General features: G+C 35.4%; 1 protein-coding gene across 2 annotated transcripts in view; it reads right to left on the reverse strand.

Moving 5' to 3' along the window:
- LOC106874363 (uncharacterized) overlaps nucleotides 1–23,266 on the reverse strand; it is a 511,839-nt gene that overhangs the window by 243,108 nt on the left and 245,465 nt on the right. The window lies entirely within an intron of this gene.

The raw sequence follows: 23,266 nt of genomic DNA on the forward strand, positions 1-23,266 counted from the left end.
CATTAAATAAAACAATCTCACAGATGTAGTACTGGAATTAGATGGCTTATGAAATCTAGATAATGGGCTACTGTCTCTGAGTTTATGTCATGTTTGTAGGCTGAGAATGCTTTTCATCCCTCTAGGTTTATTAAATAAATGACACTAATATCCAGCAGACAGTTCAAGGACAAAACCTTCTTTACTCCTGCAGATTAATAGCAGAATGACCCAAAGCAAAGGCCTCTATGCAGTTAGCCAAACCTGGTTGATATAGAAACCAAATCACATCCACTACCTTCTCAAAAAGAGATAAGGACATGATATCCAGAGTAATGTAGTTGAGAATACATTATTATTTCAACAAGGATTGGATGATCAAAGTCTTCAACACATTTTTCATAGGCCTGCTCAGTCAGAACTAATTAGGAAAGCCCATGAACAATAGCTTGAAGTATAATGCCGAAGAAGAAAGAAAATAAATGCTAATGAATTATATAAGCCACAGTAATTGAAAAGTATCACCTTTGTGTTTATATTTGTCATGTAGATAAATTACATGTTGCTTTTTATAAATACCGTTAACAACTCCACTTGCAGTTGGGTTTCACCCTTTAGCATTTAAATTGGCCATATCAAACCCCAAATATTCTATCTGTTTTATGTTCAAACTGGTCGGGTCTACTTCTCATACCTTCCCTACCATGTCATTCTAAAAATAAACAGTCTCATCATTGAAATCTCGAAGCTATGAGATAATGCTTGATTAATTCAAAACAATGTGAATAAATAATTATTACATTTGACAAAATAATCCAAATTAAATAAAAAAGCAAAATATTAAACTGAAACCATTCCAATCATTGCTAATACAGTCTAGCAATGTCCTGGAACCAACAATATCATAGCAATGTGTTGTTATGATCTATGCTCAGAATGAATCTATAACCTGGTGCTTTTAACGCTCTACTCCTGACTAAAAATATATGCAGCATCTAATGGGAATTGGAATTACAGATGGCCCATAGAGAACTGTGTAATTATATTTCATGTACAGGGAAGGCATATGACTACAGGTATGTTTGTTTAACATCAGAATCAAATACTGTTCAAGCCTGATGTCATCAAAAATATATTTCTTTTCATGATGAGGAGATTCATGAAGACTCTATAGAGACATGACCAATCAATCTTGCATAATCAATTATGCATATGTGTGTGTGTGTATGAGTATGGGATATTGACAGCCACCACACAGAGTTCAGCGGGTAAGTTGCATGTAGTTTCTCACACTCAATTTTTTGAGTAAAAACCTTGAACTTGTCTGAGCTTATGAAGGCGAGATAAAGTACAAAATATATCTGATATTTATCCACAATATTACTGTTTACCATCAGGTCAACCCTAACTATGAAAATCTATGATCAAAGGTATTGTAGCTTGGAACATGATTTGAAGGAAATTTGGTTGCTATAAGTAAAAGGTCAAGAAACTATGAAGAGGATCTCTCATTAGCACCTGTCAGAATACTAATTCCAACAAAGATCAGATTTCACACTGAAATAGGTCATCTTTGGCTCAAATATGTCTTTACTTACCACTCTCGCAAAGAAATTCATATTCCTGAATGAAGATAGCGTAAATATATTGCTTACCTATAAAAGAAAAAAAAAATGGTTGTATTAATTAATTACAACTGTGTGCATGATAAATTTGTAAGCAGTTATGCATAAAACAAACATCTCTACATCTCTTTAGTTTCAAAGTAATTTTACCGGCTCACAATTATCTGTTAAACAGAATGGTATTTATTTTCATCAACTAAATAAACGCAACTCCCATGGAATAAAGAGGGTCTGTGAAGTAACATGATGAAACACCAGTTACTGAGTCAAAATCAATGGCCTAGTAGTTGAATGCCTAAGACATTTTATCTGTTTTACTTTTCATTATTTTCATGGGTTAGACAGAATTTATTGAGTCAGATTTCTATGGATGGATGCACTTACTGTCACCAACCAGTGCTTGTTTCCAAGCAAGGTAATATTTCTACATGAACAAACATGTCCTTGTGGAATAATGCTTGTATGATAGTAACAATCATGTACAACTATCATGCAGTGTCAAGATAAGGAGACACAAAAATACACACACTCATATATAATGGCAGCTTTCATCTACCAAATCCACTCACAAGGCACTGGTCAGCCAAGGGCTAGAGTAGAAGCCCAAGGTATGTGTTTATGCATGCCTGTGTTCATACATACACACACACATTTTTGTGTGTTTGTGTGTATATACATGCCTACAAATAAAAAGTATATATATGTCTATATCTTTATATAGATACATTACTTTTCTTTCACACCAGTAGCCTGAGCTTTTGCTGTTTCGCAGTGCCCAATTCTATGTCATTATTATTATTACTATTCTTTCACACCGGTAGTGGCAATGTTAAACCCATTCGTTCAATTATGTTACCCTAAATCCCGAAAATTCCGTCTCCTTTTGTTCTGTCTTCGACCAGCCTAACTCTGGTCTATCTCTCTCTCAGTTTCATTAAACACTTGCTTCTCCCAACACTTTACCTCCACTCCCCCCACCCTATATAAACTAGCTCATTCAGATTCCCCTACCTCATATTTCAATACCTTGCCACGTGGAGTAAAAATCAGAAGTTGTTCAGATGAGCAACTTTGTTTTCCAACCTAGCATACATCTAAAACCTCTTTTACAGTGCAAATTATAATTATTATTTCATTTCATTATCTATCAATGTAAACACAGTTTCGTCTTGCATGCCATATGTTTAGAGAAAAAAAAAATTTTTTTAATAATAAAAAAAACTTAAGAACTTAAGATCCCTATGCTCAATCCAACTCTCCCTCTTTCTCCCTTCTCCCTCTCTTTCACGCTCATTTATTATTGTCATTCATTCATTTATTTAATTTTGTCACAGTTTGGCTGACCGAAAACTGTTGGTTATAGCTCCAGTTAAGAATGCAAATGCCCAATTCTATCTCATTATTATTATTACTATTCTTTCATACCGGCAACCTGAGTTTTTGCTGTTTCACGGTGTGCCCGCCCTTCCCATCCCCACCACCTGTACCGAAGTCTTTATCCTCTGACTGCTATTGGATGTCTTTCCCTTGAACACCTCCAAAGGCTTAATGCTCCCTATCCCTTACTTAGGGTTTATCTTCTATTTAATGTGATTATGTAGTGCACAAAATGATGGTGTAGTGTATGTAGGTTGAAGGCCATTGTGTGTTTATGAGTTCTGCCAAATGTGTGCTTTCTTTTCAGTATAGGGAACCTGTGGAAGAGGTAGACCCAGAAAGACCTGGGATGAGGTGGTGAAGCATGACCTTCGAACATTGGGTCTCATGGAGGCGATGACAAGTGACTGAGACCTTGGGAGACATGCTGTGCTTCAGAAGATACAGCAGCCAAGTGAGACCATAACTGTGGCCTATGCCAGTGCAGCATAACTGGCCCATTTAAGAGTGCCCTTCAATCATTGGGCAATAAACTATGCTTGCGAAGACCTGTTGAGTCAAGTGAAGTCATCAGTACCGCTTGACTGGCACCCGTGTCGGTGGCACATAAAAAGCACCATTCGAGCATGGTTAATGCCAGTGCCACCTGACTGGCTCCTGTGCTGGTGATATGTAAAAAGCACCATTCAAGCGTGATCGATGCCAGTACTGTCAGACTGGCCCTTTGCCGGTGGCACGTAAAAAGCACCAACTATACTCACAGAGTGGTTGGTATTAGGGAGGGCATCCAGCTGTAGAAACTTTACCAGATCAGACTGGAGCCTGGCACATCCTTCTGGCTTGCCAGTCCTCAGTCAAACCGTCCAACCCATGCCAGCATGGAAATCAGATGTTAAACGATGACGATGATATATATATATATGATGATGAGAGAGAGAGAGAGAGAGAGAGAGAGAGAGAGAGAGAGAGAGAGAGAGAGAGAGAGAGAGAGAGAGAGAGAGAGAGAGTACATTATCTCTCTTTGCTTTTGGAGTGTTCCACCGTCACCAACAATAAGACCAGTTTCCAATATAGACACCATCAGAACAGAGTGAGTTTCTATATAGTCAGTGAAACTGCTAGAAATAGCAGTAAACTTTCCTTCAAACAACAAGCACCCTACCATTAAGAATAGAAAGGCCACATAATATAATGTAGTTCTAGATATCCCTAAAATGTCAAGATGGGCAGAGTTGAAATGCCTTTTATTTTAGGTCTGCTGAAGTACAGTTGATCTTTGGTTAAATTAAACAACACCAACACTGTCATTGCTATCACTTTCTTCTTGGTACCATTTCATTTGATACTCAGGATCTATGTCTGCTCTGAAGACAATGAGATTTGAGTTTGACAAAAGGAAAAGTTTTGCTTGATTTAAAAAAAAATAATGTAAAGAAAATAGTATTGATACAAATATCTAAAATAATGTTTATAATAATAATGAAAATAAGTATATTGTTACAAGAACAAGAGAGATAATAATCCTAATATTGATGATGATGGTGATGACAAAATGATGATGACAATGAGAATAAAGGAAGAAATTTACTTCAAATATGCAAATAGTGAGTCTGAATAATTAAATAGGCTTTGTTAATAATGCAAAAGATTTTGCTCCAGAGAGATTAAACAATTAATCTGAAATTCTAAGAAATCAAAATAAATATATGCACACATGTGCCCCCCCCCCCCACACACACACAGATATTTACATGTACATGCACAGATATGAACTTGCACATTCACACATACACACACAAACACATATTCAAACAAATGAATGCAAACATATATCCACATATATGTCTACATGAGCACTTGGAAGTTTGTTCTGCAAGGAATATGCGCAATGTAGCTTGTTAGTCATTCCCAGATGGAAACAAATGAAACAAGGACATTGTAAATGATAGTGAAGATTGTGAGGCAGCATTTGAACAACTGAGAAATTGTAAGACAATGCATATTATTGATTGTGTAGGAATGGAAACTGCAGGTAATCAATCAGTTCAATACACAAAAGCATATTTATATGTTTACTGCATATTTATGTTTTAAACACATTTATCTGCAGAATACAAACTTTACTATATAATAATATTTATATATATATAATTAGAATTGTAATTATAAAACATTTTTATGTATGTAAAACTGTTTATATGTATAAAGTACAATTATGTATAAAACATATGTATGTATCCATCCATCCATCCACACATATTTATGCATATCATATATTTCTATTCCTTCATTTTATCTCTGTATATCCACACTAGAATAGGCTGGGCAAACACTTATTATTGAGGAAGTATCATATATGCAGATGTTAATGCTGTTAGTGACCCTTACTTCTTTTCCAAGTAGAGGAATATTTGGAAGTTCAGTGCATATTGTTTTAAAGGGAATGTAAACTGTAAACATAACATTGTCATTTTGAGCAGACAGTGTCATAGAAAAACATGGAATCTAAACATTCAAGCACACAGACACACACTTGTGCATACATGAACTAGTTGCAACTGATAAAATAAGATAAAAATTGAATCCAGTGGGATTTGAACTCATAGTGCAACAGCAAGAAGTAATGTGTTTAGAGTAACACTCACTCATTCCAGCCACTAGATTATCTTATCTATAATAAAAAGGCCACTGGAGATCATGATCATGATGATTGCCATAACTAGACAGCTGTTTATACAATGATGTCCAACCTTAACAATGATATTGGACATCTTATTTCTAATTGAAGTGCTGGAGATGTTGGTCACAAACTAATCTTTTCATTGGCTGCTTCTGCGACATAGTTCTGCTCAAGCAGAACTAATTGTCGCTGCTCAAAAAGAACACCAAAATATGAAGGAAAGTTGCCAATTAAAGAGCAGAGGTTAATAGGTCTGTTTAGACACAACCATTATATGATTTGTAGCTTTGCATAGTTGAAAGAAACTAGATTTTAAGTTGCTTAAATTACAAGCTAAAAGGAATTAAACATCCAATGATATCAAGATGGTGAAAGATTTGTCATATAATCTGACTTGTAATTAAGAGGCTTGATGATAAAGAAATTAATAATCAGATATTAGAATATCAGTTATGAAAGTGCCACATGAACTTTCCAAAATTTATCATTTAGTCAGAAAGCGTGTGTACAAGCACACACACACACACGGATATATATATATATATATATATATATAACTGAGTTCAAGGAAAGTGGTGACAGTCTGCATTAGTAAGAAGTGTATTATCTGGAAAAAGTAAGAGTGAAATTTTCGTGGAGAGTGAAATATCCAACACTTTTTCATGTTTAAGATGACATTAGGAAAAAGAAACAAAAAAGAGGAAAAACAGTAGTTTTATGTCATCAATGTTTGAGCAACTGGTTGCAGCTAATGGGAAACACAAGACAATATGAATGTGCATTCATAGACAGGAAATAGTAGGAGTGAGCAAATAGGTGAGAGTGAGAAAAGGAAAGAGAAATAAAATGTGGGAGAGAAGCTGGTAAGTGTGGGATGGAGGGAAAAATTAAGGTGAGAAGGCTAAAACTAGGATTACTGTATTAGAAGGGTATGAAGGAATAAAAAGGAAAAAAATATTCATTTAAACTAGTGGGCTGAAGATCATCAAGGCTCAAAGTGGAAGAAGGTTAATAAGGACCTATGAGACCAAAACTTAGAAGAGGGGTCCTTGCAACCAAAAGTGGAGGAAAAAAGGCTGAAATATAAAAATTTAATCAAAATGATCAGCGTGATATTAAGCTAATGTATGTGTGCATGAGTGCGTACATGTGCACCATCATCATCATCATTTTTATGGTTCACTTTTCCTTGTTGATATGAGCTGGACAAGTGTTATTGAGGTAATACTTTATGGCTAGATGTCTTTCCTGTCAACAACCCTTACTTGTTTTCCAGTAAGTTATTTTTATTCCACTAGTCTTCACATGTTGAAACCACATGTTTATAGGAGACCTAAACAAAATTTTGCTCACAAGGCATTGACTACAGTAGAAGCCAGTTACACAAGGTGTCATAATGTAGGATGGAACCCAAATCCATGTGGTTAGGAAATGCACTTTATAACCACATAGCCATCTCTGCACACATCTACCCACACCTCACTAGACATGCATGCAGAAACACATATGTATACATACATATTTATCCATCAGTAAACTCATAAGAGATTTGATCTAGTGGCATCCAACACAACTCCAAATCACTCCAAACTAGGATGTTGGACTGTTATTTTGGTGTTATAGTGAGTCTGTCTTCTTTTTTTGAACTAGTTAACCTTTTATCTATATCTATTTAACATTTTCTGTATAGTTTATAAACAACATTCCAGTTGAGATAAGGCATGAATGAGGAAGATGGTCATAGGCCATATTACATACACACTCATCTAATTCACACTAGGAAAGAAGAATAAGACATCAAAAGAAATGTTGATAGTAATGAGGAGGATTATGATGATGACAACAATAATGAGAAAAAAAATGTTGATGCTGATAATGATTATAATGATATCGCTATTTAAATATATGGCACTATTTTATGATACAACTTTATTATAAACATTCTGCAGACTGTTTTACTACCCATGTTACTACTGCTTGCCAAAGAAGCAATATAGTTAAAAGGAGACTAATAAAATTAAGCAAAAATTTCAGATCTCATTCCATTTATGTGTGTAGGAGGTAAAAACAGAATTAAAGTTAATGTGTACAATATTAATAAATAGAGTTTTTCAATAATTATTTCCAAAAAGCAGCAAAGATATTTGCTAAAAATTTCTATAGATTTAATAGCATCTTATTTTTGATAAACCCTAATTAGTAAAGCGAAAATTTACATAAACTGATAATTTCTAAAGTAGGAAATATAAAGAAGGAGAAAAATGAATAATTCTAATGGAAAGTAAAACCTAAATTTGTGATTTTAAAAGATACCGATTTAAAGCATCTGAATAACAAAAATCTTTTGATAGAAATTCTAATTATTTTTGATGTGAGGGTGTAACTGAAAGACTGAAGTGCTGAAATACTTCCATTATATCTCAACCTAAAAACATCAAAAAAAAAAAAAAAAAAAAGAGAGAGAGAGAGAGAGAGAGGGTGGGGGAGAATGAACTAAAATCAATAGTATTTATGGAAACCAAAATTAGATAATAGGATGATTGGCTAATTTCTCACATCATTTTTTCCCCCCTTCTAATGAAGCTGAACCAGAAACTATTGGAACATTGTTAAACATATCAGAGTCGTAATTCATACTGAACACTTTTCCCTAAAGTTTCTCCCCTGCATTGAATCTCTCTCCAGCTTCCTTCCCAATCATATTTTACTTCAAACCACAAATTTTAAAAAAATTTTAAAGAATGTTACCAGTGATATTAATCATTCAGTTATCTCTAACATCATCATCATCATCTTCATCATTTTCATCACTTGCATATGAAGTCCAGTGTCCTTTCTTTTTTTATGTCCTTCACTGCAACAGGAACCCCCTCATACTTACACCGAACATCTACTGTCCATTTGTATTATATCAGTAGCGAAGGCACGTGACATAATGGTTAGGGTATTTGGCTCATGATCGTGTGGGTCATCACTTCAATTCCTGGTGGTGCATTGTGGCCTTGAGCAAGACACTTTATTTCACATTGCTCAGTCCATTCAGCTGGCAAAAATGAGTTGTACCTGTACTCAAAGGGCTAGTCTTGTCACATTCTGTGTCATGCTGAGAACTACATTAAGGGTATGTGAGTCCGTGGAGTACTCAGTCACTTGCATGTTAGTTTCACAAGTAGGCTGTTCTGTTGATCAGATCAACTGGAACTCTTGTCATCATAACTGATAGAGTGGGTCTTTTTTTTTTAATACCAGCCCAGTTAATCTCTCTTATTATTATTTTAGTGTTCTGCTGCTCACCTTGTTCATCCATTCAATTGTTTTAAATGCAAGTTAACATTACTCAGCCAACAGGTCACATTGGATTCATTTCCTGCAGGCTTTAAACATCCATTGCCTATGTTGTTGTTACCATTATGCAGCACCAGCCAATCAGACATATGGTCAAAAATGTTCTAACCATGACCATCCTGTCATTTGGTATATTCCAATGTGATTTAGGCATAGAGCTGGGAGAATTATTATATCATAGGGCAAAATGCCTAGCAGTATTTCTTCCAAATTATTACATTCAGAGTCCAAATTCTGCTGAAATTGAATTTGCTTTTCATCCTTTCAGTGGCAATAAAATAAGTACCAGTTCAACATATGCAACTGGCTAATCCCTTGCCCCTTTTGGGATAAAAAAAATAAGTAGCAGTTGAACACATGTAACTGGCTAACCCCTTGCCTTTAAAAATTGCTGGCCTTGTGCCAAAATTTGAAACCGAGGCTGGTGAGTTGGGAGGATAGTTAGAGCATCGGACCAATGCTTAGTGCATAACTTTCCCTCAAATCACATTCTACCATCTTAAGGGCACATTGGATAAGGAAGATTGGTAAAAGAAAAAAAAAAAAGGACAGAATGGTCATAGCTAGAACACCTTTGGCCATAAAGACTGACTTGGAGCTCAACAACAACGACAAGGATAATAATGAGACAATAGGGAAATCTGTAAGTCAATGGTTCTCAACTGGGGTTCATGTAGACCCTGAGGGTCCATATAAGGTTTTTGGGGGTTCATACAACAAAATAGTGAATTGGGATCCACAATAGTATTTTACGAGCCCCTGAAAAAAAAAATTTGCCACAGAAGCAATGTGGCCAATGCCAGTGGTATGTAAAAAGCAGCTTTCAAGTGTTGGGCCTCATGGAGGTAATGACAAATTACCGAGACATTTGGCAATATGTCGTGCTGGAAAAGAAGACCCATCAAGCCAAATGAAATCATAGTCGTGGCAGATACTGGTGTCACGCAATTGGTATCTATACCAGTGGCATGTAAAAGTACCCATTACACTCTCAGAGTGGTTGGGATCAGAAAGGGCAACCAGCCATATAAACCATGCCAAATCAGACTAGAGTCTGGTGCAGCCCCTCAGCTTACTAGCCTTGGTCAAACTGTCCAATCAATGCCAGCATGGACAATGATGATGATGATGGTGATGATGTATGTATTGCAAGAAACAGTGAGGTTTATTCCTCTAATATTGTCCATATTCACACATTAACTTCGAAAGAAATATCTATAAAACTAATTTTTAAACATCAAATGACTAGCGGGGTCCATCAGAATAAAATGATAATCAAAGAGGTCCATAGATGAATAATGGTTGAGAACCCTTGCTCTAAGTGGTCACTCACTTACTAGAAATAGTAGCTTAAAGAAAAAAACAAGAACAAAATGACACTTTGAATAATGAAGTTCTTCTGTATGTACTAAACCTGAACGACTCTGATTATATGTCTGCTCAATCAGAGCTCACCACTAATACCACCACCACCACCACCACCACCAAAAGCATCTCCATAATCATCACCACCATTACTACAAACAACAACAACAAAACCTATTTTCTATAATTGTCATTAGCGAGGCACAGTCGTCAACCATCCAATTTTTCATTGCTATACATAAGTTAGAGCTTGTTAGACCAGCCTTGTTAATATTCTGATATCTGCAGTTTTCCACAGAATGCATAGAAAGCAAGCCTGATACTGAAAGGAGTATGGCGGGTAATGAGATTACAGACTGATTATATATCAGCTGTATTAGTGATGTTGCATGCATTTAACAGACTACAACAATAACAAGAACAATACAATAACAGTAACAACAACAGTTAGAACAGCAACATGATAACACCAGAAAAGTTTAGACAACATATAATATTACACACCTATTTGCATACAAGTGTATATGTACCAGAATATAGAGTATACATTTGCATATACATACATATATAGAATTTTAATTACGTATTGTTCCATCAGAATGGCGACTTTTAAACATGCTTTATATTGGAAAACCTGATAGATTGATGTACTGATGTGATACTTGTGGCCGATATATGAGTATGTGTATCAATGAAAATGGTTCTCTCTCTCTCTCTACTCACACACGCATACACATGTAATCATCATCATCCTTTTAACTTCAAACAGAGTTTGTTGAGGTAGATTTTCTAAAGCCAAATGCTCTTCCATCACCTCACCTGTTTTTTCATAGCAAGGTAATATTTCACCATGACTGGACATGTTGACATGGAAGATTGGAAGCAAAGGACACCATATGTATGATGTTGAAGTACATTTACAATTATAGTGTGATGTCAAGACAAGAAGACCCAGTGAGATTGAACCTGAAACAATGTGGTTGGGGAGCAAATATCTTAACCACACACCCATGCCTGCACCTATATGTACGTATGTATGTATGTATGCATGCATGCATGTATGTATAAATACACACACATGCATATATGTAAAAGAAGAACACAAGTGGAGTTCAAAATTCACAACAGTTGTCTTGAGAATATTTCATCAATGCATTACATCATGGTAAAAAATCCTCCATCATCAAGTAAATTTTAAACATGTTCCATATAGTTGGTGAGCAAGTCAACTCCTGTTTCTACTTCACCTGTTTGTATCAGTAAATGAATTTCGATCTTATCTTCAAATAAAGGTATTTTCGATGCAGCGGCTTCCACTTACAATGAGACACTAGCAGCCAGCAAGTTCAGTGGCACATATAAACCCATTATACTCTTAGAGTGGTTGGTGTTAGCAAGGGCATCCACCTGTAGAAACCATGCCAAATCAAACTGGAACTTGGTGCAGCTCTCCGGCTTACCAGTTCCACTCAAACTGTCTAACTCATGCTAGCATGAGAAGCGGACACTAAATGATGATGATAAGGCGGTACAGTCATGGCTGTGAGGTTTGCCTCAAAGCCATGTAATTTCGGATTCCATACCACTAGTCGGTACCTTGTACAAGTTTCTTCTTCTATAGCATTAAGCTAATTTAGGCCAACTAATGTGAATAAAACTGAGTAGATGGAAACTATGTACATCTGTTGTATGTGTGCTAGTATATATGGATGCATATGTGTGAGCATCTGTATATATATATATGTGCGACTGCTTCTGTATATCATCACATCATACTCCATAGGGGTAAAAACAGTGAGTCTGTTTATATCTCTTGTAAGCACTATATTCTGTATTTCAATGGCTTAGTTAGTGTGAAATCCAGCAGAATAAATATACCTTACTTGGAAAATGAGTAAGGGGTGTCAACATGAAGGGTATCTAGCTGCAAAATAGTGATTTGGAATGTCTTATCCAATCTGTCTCAGCATGGTAATAGTGGATGAAAAAAAACCAATGATGATAGTGATATGTACACACAACACACGTGTATATTAAACCTGCAGGCACACACACACACGCACACATAGAATACACACATATATTAAATACACATATGCATATGTATACCCTCATCACTGCCATTATTATTATATATTTTCCAGGCTTGCATAGACTGGACGTGTTCTCACTGGTAAAAAGAGAGAGAGAGAGAGAGAGAGAGAGAGAAAGAGAATAGATATACTGATAGATAGACAGATACAAAGAACTATTCATGTATCTGTGCATAGAATTGACTGCATGTCTGTATGGGTTGTATGCACATCTGTAAGTAAATACGAGCAAGTGTATATCCATAAATATGTGGAAGTGATTGCTTATGCATATCTATATGTGTAAGAGTGTATGCCTGTTTGTGTGGATATTATTTGCTTGTATGTATATATTTATGTGTTCTCATGTGCAATTGTGTAATGTGCCCAATAAAAAAAAAAAAAAGGAATATATTAAAAAAAAGCAGCATTTCTTTGGAGGATATTGTTTCAGTCAGTGCTGATATTGATGAATAATTTCAAGAATTAGCAGAGATAAGTGGTTCATGTCTCGTTAAGATATCGATGAAAATCGAGTCTCTTCAAATTGTTCTTATTCTATTGCTTTTCAATAGATTTCTCTTTCTCACCCCTCTTTTCACTCTTTGTTCTCTCTCTCTCTCTCCTTCTTTCCTTCTCTCTCACTGTCTAGGGAAAGGAATTGGTTATATTAAGCAATAATCTCTGGCAAAAGTTCTATCATAACACAATGCCAAATGTAATAAAGAAATTATGCCTTTAATAGCCATGTCTCATTGTCTACGATGTAGTAACTCACTCTTGAGACTTCCTTCATGCATTGTCTTTTATTGGGAAAAAGAAATCCTTTGTTCCATTCAGCATTAACAAAAACTCTACATTTCTATTTTAGGTAGTGGGGAGAGGGTCCTTCCAGAGTTGTTTCTTAGATTGAGTTTTATGTTGTTAAACAAAAGTGAGATACATCTGTGTCTGGATAGGATATCAGACTATGTTGCATGTATCATTTCTAGATAATATGACTGCGTGCACACGTGCATGTACACATACACATATGTTATTTTTACAGAAGTGACCTGACGGTGGAGAGTTTCATGCGTGGTAGGAACTTGCATTTGTAACTTTCTGCTAGTTAAAATTAAAAACATATATATATATATTATATGCACACACACATGTTTTGAGTTTTATTTCTTCCATTTGTTGTACCAAACCTATATATATATATATATATATATATATATATATATATATATATAGGTTTGATACAACGAATGGAAGAAATAAAACTCTCCACCCTCGAGTCACTTCTGTAAAAATAATGTGTATGTGTGTGTGTGCATGCACGTGCTGTCATATTATCTACAAATGGTACATGAAGTTAAATATATGTCCTGTCATAGAATGACCAATGGTTTTGCATCCATAAAGTGCTTAACTTCTAGGCGACTCATCAGACTCTAATGGCTAAGGGCATATATATATATATATATACATACATATATATATATATATATATATATATATATATATATATATATATATATATATAATATATATATACACTTTATATACACTCACACACACTTTAGTCTTTACTAAATTTATACAGACACATGAACTTTGTGAAGACTAACGTATTAGTAAGTAGTAAAGATGACAAGACACTAGTACTAACAGGGAAATGGTGATGTTTGGCATACAGAAAAAGAATAGGTAAAAAGTTGTATTCAATGTACTCAGATTAAAGGATGCCCACACAAAATGTGCAATGGAATCAGAGGAAGCCTACTGAAGAAGGTAGATTTTGTAAATGTTATCTTCTTCATACCAGTGGACACTAAGAGCACACTTAGAACAAATTCTCTTAAATGTTTTGATAGTTCTCTAGAAGTAATTGATAACTTCTGCTACTTGGTAACCTGATAAGCAGCAGAGATGGGGGCCTCTGAAAGTACATTAGCCTTGATAAGAATGGCTTGGAAGAAGTTTAACCCTTTAGCATTCAACCTGGCCATATCCGGTACAAATATGGTATTTGTTTTATCTTCAAATTGGCCAGATGCAGCCTCTCATACCTACCCTAAATGCCATTCTAAAAAAACACAAAAAGCAATTGTATCATTGACTTCTTGAAACTAGGAGATAATGCACAGTGTTATATAATTGGTACCCATGCTGGTGGCATGTAAAAAGCACCCACTACACTCTTGGAGTGGTTGGCATTAGGAAAGGCATCCAGCTATAGAAACCATGCCAAATCAGATTGGAGCCTGGTGCAGCTCCCCAGCTTATCAGTTTTCAGAAAAACTGGCCATGCCATGCCAGCATGGAAAATGGATGTTAAATAATGATGATTGGTGAGTTCATAACAATATGATTAAATAAGTACTACATTTGGCAGAATGTGAATGCTAAAGGGTTAAGGGGTATAGTTACCTTTTCTGGTAACAAAGAACTTCTTGGTCAGAGTAAAATGAAGGCTGTGTGAGGATTGTGTAGGAAATGCATTGTTGCATGGTAGCAAGACATGGGCTCTGAATGCAGAGAGTTTGTGAAGGGCAGAAAGAACTGGAGTAAGCATTCTTTGTTGGATGTGTAACGTCCAAAGTTATGATAATCAGAAATAGTAAATAGTCTAATATTTCTGAGAGACACCATCAAGTACTTAAACTGATCTTAAAATAAAGTGAAAATCTCAAAAGCACCACCATCAACAGTAAAAACAGAAATAACAATATGACCCTGTGAGCTCCATATGTCAGTCACACATATTACAAACTCAAATATTTACACTCCTTTACTGAAATGATGGAAGATAGTTAACCACATTGGACAGGTGTGATGATCTCAATTTCAAATTGTTGAGTAGGTCTCACAGAACATGATGAAAAAAGTTCATGTTAAGTGGAAGTCAATTTTGCAAGGTTAAAATTACAATCATTCTCAATAAAACACTTCCCCAACACTGAAATAATTTTGAAATGCTGCCAATCTTTATATGCACATGCATGTATGCGTGTATGAGTGTGTGTATGTGTGCATGTATACAGCAAGCATGCATACTTGTATTGTGTGTGAGTTCCTTCATGTCTATTTGCTTGTGTGCATATGCATAGTACAGGCATTGATACATATACATGTATAAATAGATTCAAATATAAGCCACAATCACAATACACATCTTAATAATGTATATAAATACACTTTCATAAAAACAGTTACATCTACTCACTCTTCTCTTTCATCATTCACAAACACGTACAAATATATACACATATATATGAGCATACACACACGGATAGACAGATAGAGGCAGGCAGGCAGGCCGGTAGGTAGGTAGATAGGTAGATAGATAGATAGATAGATAGATAGATAGATAGATAGATAGATAGATAGATAGATAGAAACATAGATAGAAACATAGATAGATCTCCACATTATTGAGCAAATTGAATGAAGCCATATTATTTGCCAGGAAACACAGCCAAAATATATTAATAAAGTAATTAACAAATTTTATTTGGGATCTCCGTAAGCAGGAATGCAAACCTTAAACTGATTGTAAGCTTTGTAGTGGGTGCCAGCCTTTGGCATCAAACATAGGTTTTGAGTTACTTCAGAATATGTATGTTGCCAAAAGATCATTCACCCACTTTTACCCTCTTCTATTTCTTTAAATTGAACCAGTAACCTTTATTTAAGTTCTTAAAGCAATAAATATAGTTAAGTGGCTGGCCAGAGGTAAGTTCCAAAGAGTAAGTGGCCCTATCAACCATATTGTAATCATATTTTATTCTTATTGAAATACACTTTCAATGTGCATTCAATTCATTTTGAAAATAAAAAAATTTGTGGAATTTATTAACATACCTAACTCTACCTTTATTAAGCTGGTGTTTGGAACATAACCACAATAAAAGTTCTTTAAAATTATAAATTGTTTTAATCTAGACATTAATCAACAACACAATAACCCATACACACACGTGGTGAAGGTGTGTGGTTTAGTGGTTAGGTATTCAGCTCAAGATCATAAGGTCTTGAGTTCAATTCCAGGTGGCACATTGTGTCCTTGTGTCTATGTTGCTCCAGTCCACTCGGCTGGTAAAAATGAGTTGTACCTGTAATTCATAGTGCCAATTTTGTCATATTCTGCTTCATGCTGAGTCTCCCTGAGAACTACGTTAAAGGTACACGTGTCTGTGGATTGCTCAGCCACTTGCATGTTAATTTTATAATTCTATGAATAGGCTGTTCTGTTGATTACTTGGAACACTTGTCAAAACTGATTGAGTGCCACCTTAATGTATACAAACGTATGTATATACATTCACACATGTGCGTGTTTGTGTGTATATGTATACACACACACGCACACACATGTTGCAGTCAGTTGGCATCAAATAGGTTGCTTTGTGGTTATTGTTCTAGCTCTCTGCATCCTGAATTCAAATTTTGCCAGGTCAGCTGAGTTGTTCTTCATTTTGAGGTTAATATAGAAAGCACCAGTCCTGCACAGGGACCGAGTCTTTTCTCTCTCTCTCTCTCTCTCTCTCACCCATTTTTTCCTTCTTTTAGTCATAATCACTCCTACAGGAAAAAAATTGAGACTGCAGTGAGTTCTGGAGGGAGATGGGTCATCCAGGTCTAAAAAATGTCCAGTACATACCATGGGCTATACCATGCCCCTTTGACTTCATCAAGAGGTTAAAGGACTAAGGCATATGTATAAAAAGTGAGAGAGACTGACGTACATACATACATGCATGCATGCATACACACAGACACGTGATACATGCATACAAGCATACATACATACATACAGACAGACACACATACATACATATATACCAACAGAGATAATGAGAAATATTGAGACCGACAGACACACTTAATGAATAGATGTGTATGTTTCTTTATGTGTCACAAACTTTCATACAGTAGATATTTAGCACGAATCAGATGAAATAATACAATACTTCATCTACTTGGCTATTTCGTCTCTTTATAACAAAGCCAACATAGACAAAATAAACAGAAAAAAAAAAGAACATGTAAAATATAAATAATATGGTAAATGGCAAGCCAAAAGTAAATTGAATAGCCCAGCAACACCATCTGAACTGCCTGAATAGAAAAAAATGTTCTTACTTTACATGATTCTAAACAAAACATTACATATAAATTTACAAAAATAGAATACAAGTGAATACTGGAAGTTCAATATATGTAGCGAATATCTAAATATCTGAAATGAGCTGTAGTCAATAAGATTGTAATTTGTCTGACTATCAAACTCATACTGAGAGATGAAAACATTTTTTAATATCTACAAACTCACTAAAGGCAATGGATGGGAAAAACGAGAGTTGGACAAAATATCTTGCAGTATTTAGTAATGCTGCTTATTTTCTGAAACCAATTTCGTCTATCATGTGTTTGTGTACTAGAGCAATGGTTGTATATAAGTGTCACCCCCACTTTACAAAGTGTCTTTTGTTTCCAACCTTCCATGGAAATGTGTTTGGCTCTAGGGAAACAGAAGCTTATTTGGAAACGGGTGAGGACTGGAATGAGATGAAGATAGGTATCAGGCTGTAGAAAATTTACCTCAATGAATTCTGTCCGTGCAAGCATAGAAAACTGAACGTTAAAACAATGATGGTAACTGTACAGATATATATCATCATCTTTTTTACGCCCATGGATCAGATAGAATTTATTGAGGCAGATTTTCTACAACTGGATGTCAACCTCACCTGTTTCCAAATAAGCTAATACTTCTTGATAGCTAAATATATTTGCATGAAAGATTCGAAACAAATAATATTGTTTCCATGACAATGACACTCATTTACAACTAGCATGCACTGTCAAGATAAGGAGATGCTTACTCACACACACGGGTATTGTTGATCAGCTTTTTTTAGTTTCCATCTATGAAATACATTCACAAAACTGGTCAGTAAAGAACCTTAGTAGAAGACAAGAGGAATGAACCTAGAACCATGTAGTTGGGAAGCAAACCTCTTAACCACACAACTACACCTGTGCCTATAGCCACTGGAAACTGAAAACTTCGCAAATTGTTACTCTGAGTTTCTCAATTTTGATCTTTGGACAGTTATTGGCACCACAACCACAATTATCTGAGGACTGTCACAGTTGATTGAATATTAGAAATGAGAAACCTGGAGTAATGACATTTGAAGCTTTCAGCAGTTTCTGATAAATACACTAAACAGCTCTACTTTCAGTATTGTGTACTCTGTGTTCTCCCCTGTGTTTGCATGTGTATCTTTTAAAGATACACATGTACACACACACAAATATGCATGTATGTGTGTACAGATACATATATGTATGTACATGCACATACATAGACATACACACGTATGTATATACATACACGTAAGTATATACATACACGTATGTATATACATATATGTATATTCCTTTTACTATATTTTATCTCAATGCTGCTTATCTCTAAGAGGTTTTCATTGAATACTGACAATATTAACATGAGAAGTAGATAATAAAATACAAAATATTAAAAAAAAACAACAAAAACAAAACAACAAAAGAATAAGATACAAAAAAATATATACCTCCATACCTCCTTACATACACATTGCCTCTACCACTTTCCATACACAAACAGATATAATATAAAAAGGAATGGTACGAATGAAAGTTGAAAAGATAGCAAGAATGTTTCTATGTGAGCTAAACTTATCAACAAAACAGTTGTACAGTTGTTTACAGTAAACAAGCTGCATTTTTTGGCAGTTCACTATATTTGCTACTACAAGATTCTATTATTGTTATAATAATATTTAAGTGGGGTTTTCCTCTAGGATTCTTTGATAGCAAAATATGACATTTACACAATGTGTTTATGTGTGTGCGTATCTGTAGATAATTTTCAGACTATGCATGCAACTATAAGCACAATAATTGTAGGCCAAAAATCTATTATATAATCGTAGTTGTGTGTAGTTAGATATCAAAGAAGTATCATCACCATTATTATCGTTTTCTGTTTGTTTTCTATGGTTGTTTGTATGGATTGAGCAAGTCTTTGCCAACACAGTGTAGTCCCACTTCTTACTATATATATATATATATATATAGGCTTCTTTCAATTTCCGTCTACCAAATCCATTCATAAAGTTTTAGTCAGCCCAAGGCTATAGTAGAAGACACTTGCCCAAGGTGCTACGCAATGGGACTGAACCAGAACCATGTGGTTGGGAAGCAAGCTTCTTACTACGCAGCCATATAGAAAGGAATCAGAGTACATCTGAGAGTTAGTTGTAGCAGTGAGTTGATTGTGCACTGATAAAGTTGATGGAAAGTAGGTTATCACATCTCCAGTAGAGAGAATATTTTCGAGGTCTCTGTTCATGGAAGCACTGTATGTTTGGGTGTGGCATGTCTAAGTTTTGTGAGTGATGGTGTAAATGTGTGCAGAGTTAAAGTTGAATGAAGAATTCTGTTCTATCACTTGCTTAGGAGTTTGTGTGTGTGAAGTAAGCTATGAAAGCTGGTAGGTCATTAATGTACAGTGAGATTTATGAGAGATACATTACAAATCTTTGGAATTCACTAGAGTTTACAGAATGTTGGTTGAAGGCAGTCCCATCATCACTTGATAGAATAAGGTGGTCTGACAGGAGATCTCTAGTCCAAGAGAACTAAAATCTAACCAACAGGTAGGTAGCATAGCATAGGCATGAGATACCTATGCTAGACGTGGTCAAAGGTCTGCATATGTAAAGAGTAAAAACATTGGTTTCACAAAAATTATCAAGGATAAGAAACTATGAGATCAAACCACAAGCAGAGCTGGTTCTATAGAAACCATACTAGTGATCAGTAAGAGGTTAAAAAGAGACAAGCACATGATGATAAAGGACGTGGTTGTTTCTCTAATCTTTGAGATGTTAGAAGCAAAGGCAATAAGTCGATAAGAGAGAAAGAAGGCGAGCTGGCAGAAACGTTAGCATGCTGGGCGAAATGCTTAGCGGTATTTCGTCTGCCGTTACATTCCGAGTTCAAATTCCGCTGAGGTCGACTTTGCCTTTCATCCTTTCGGGGTCGATTAAATAAGTACCAGTTATGCACTGGGGTTGATATAATTGACTTAATCCGTTTGTCTGTCCTTGTTTGCCCCCTTTGTGTGCAGCCCGTGTGGGCAGTAAAGAAATAAGAGAGAAAGAAGTTGCTTTCCTTGGAAATGAAACACACTGTTCTGGTATGCTTACAGGGATTGGGAGAGAGTTCTGCAGAAAGAGAGAGAGAGAGAGAAAGATTTAAGGATTTAGTAAGGATAGGATGTGGCTTTATTTAATGGTAAATTGATTTAATTTAATGCTAATGGTAAATATGTATTTACTATGGGGATGGATGCAGAACAGAGAAGGAATGTTTGGTGGGAGCTTTATGAGTGCAGTATAATATGCAGAGACAGAGGCAGGAAAAATAGAAATAAAACTAATGTGGTAGTTTTAACTATAGGGGTGCTACTTACAGAGTCATTGATATTGCAAGTGGAATGTAGAAGCACTTGACATGTGTCTACTGATGTACAGGCATGTGTATTTTTATATATAAGTATGTACAAAGATGAACAATTGATTTAGTAAAGACAAGTGGAGAGAGAGAGAGAGAGGGGGGGGAGTGAAGAAAGTGGATACAAAAGAAATGAGAATTGAGTGTAGAGATTTTGCAACATCATACATGTTTGATCTTCAGCACAATGCTGACATAAAAATCTAAGTTTTCTGTGTGTCTCAGTGTATATATATGTGTGTGTGTGTGTGTGTGTGTGTGTGTATAAATACATACATATGGGATACACACGAACGCACACACACACACAAACAATGTCCCATAAGTTAACATTAAAATAAGTCATATATTTGAAAACCTGGCAGGCTTATAGGATATCTAGCATTAATACATGTGAATAGGTACACACATCCATGCATGCATAAACATATACATACACCCATAGTATGCATGTGTGTGTGTGTGTGTGTGTGTGTGTGTAAGTTTGCATTTAAGAATATATGGAAATTTATGAGATGGTTAATAAATAATACATAAGAGACACAGAAAGAAGTTAAACACACACACATCACATACACCTATGCAAATAAAAATAAAAACAAGGAAACCCGCTTCTACAGTCTCAATGAGTAAAGCTATTTATAACAAGTATATTCATCAGAAGCCAGTTTATTGCACAGATACGTGAGAATGTGAAAGTATTAAGAGAGATAAGCAGTTTTACATCTTCACATATTTCCTCTGAATATTCTTTAAGTAGGCACGGTTGCTATCAACATTATTTCGTTGAATAACGTGCAAAATGTCACGAAGACAGAGCAAACAGAGAATAGTAATTCTTGAACCATTTACATAACTCAAGGTATGAAATTGAAAAAAAAAAAAAAGAAAACAAGGAAAAGAACTTTATTTCAAAAATAACATAAATATTTATTTACGAGATGCACATTATAATGATAAACAGAGTCAATCATTTGACCTTTACATCTTTTTTATAAAAACCAGATGCAGGCTTGGATTGATCACTAAACAATATAAACATATCCTAAAAATACTATGAGAAAAAGGGCACCACAAAGGGGTTCCTTCCAAGTGTCAGATTTACTACAATGTTAATAATGAATTATAACAATAAGCTTATTATATATATATTATATTACTCTTTTACTTGTTTCAGTCATTTGACTGTGGCCATGCTGGAGCACTGCGTTTAGTCGAGCAAATTGACCCCAGGACTTATTCTTTGTAAGCCTAGTACTTATTCTATCGGTCTCTTTTGCCAAAATGCTAAATTACGGGGATGTAAACATACCAGCATCAGTTGTCAAGTGATGTTGGGGGCACAAACACACACACAAACATATACACACACATACATACATACATACATACATGCATGCATACATACATATATATATACGATGGGCTTCTTCAATTTCCGTCTACCAAATCCACTCACAAGGCTTTGGTCGGCCCGAGGCTATAGTAGAAGACACTTGCCCAAGGTGCTATGCGGTGGGAATGAACCCAGAACCATGTGGTTCGTAAGCAAGCTAATTACTACACACCCACGGCACAAGGCCAGCAGTTTTGAAGTAGGGGTTAAGTTGATTAAATCAACCCTGGTTCTCGACTGATACTTATCGACCCCAAAAGGATGAAAAGCAAAATTGAAATTTAAACTCAGAACATAAGGACGGACAAAATGCCACAAAACATTTTGCTTGGCTTCCTAATGATTCTGTCAGCTTTTATATACATATATTATATTATATTATAAAATGCAGAAGACATGCATTTTCCTTTTGCCTTAGTTATAATAATTAATCTGTTTGTGTTGCTTATGTTTGTTTAGTGATAAATAAAAATTTAAAATAAGTTATATTTAAATTGTATCTTGGACCAGACATTAAACTGCATCTGATGTTGAAATGCCCAGACCAGAAATTCAGAAGTTTTGGGTGAGCATGCAAAAATTTCTAAGTCACCACTTCTCTTAAGTCTGTCCTGACCTGGGATGGTAGTATCAATCAGAGACCCCAGTTATGGGTCGAATGGCAAAAGATGGTCCTATTGCCATGGCATACAGGTGTGGGAGAAGTGCTGGCTTTTGGACATGTCATTACATGTGTACTGATGTGTGGACATGCTCTAATGTTATGCAAACCAGTCCTGCTGCTTAGGGGCTGAATAAGTCTGGTGTCTCAAGGGTAAATTTGATAGAACAGGAGACTAGCAGAGTAAATTGTAAATAAACCAGTAGA

Source organism: Octopus bimaculoides, chromosome 1 (assembly GCF_046866305.1).
Source record: "Octopus bimaculoides isolate indiv1 chromosome 1, ASM4686630v1, whole genome shotgun sequence".
Classification (NCBI taxonomy): domain Eukaryota; kingdom Metazoa; phylum Mollusca; class Cephalopoda; order Octopoda; family Octopodidae; genus Octopus; species Octopus bimaculoides.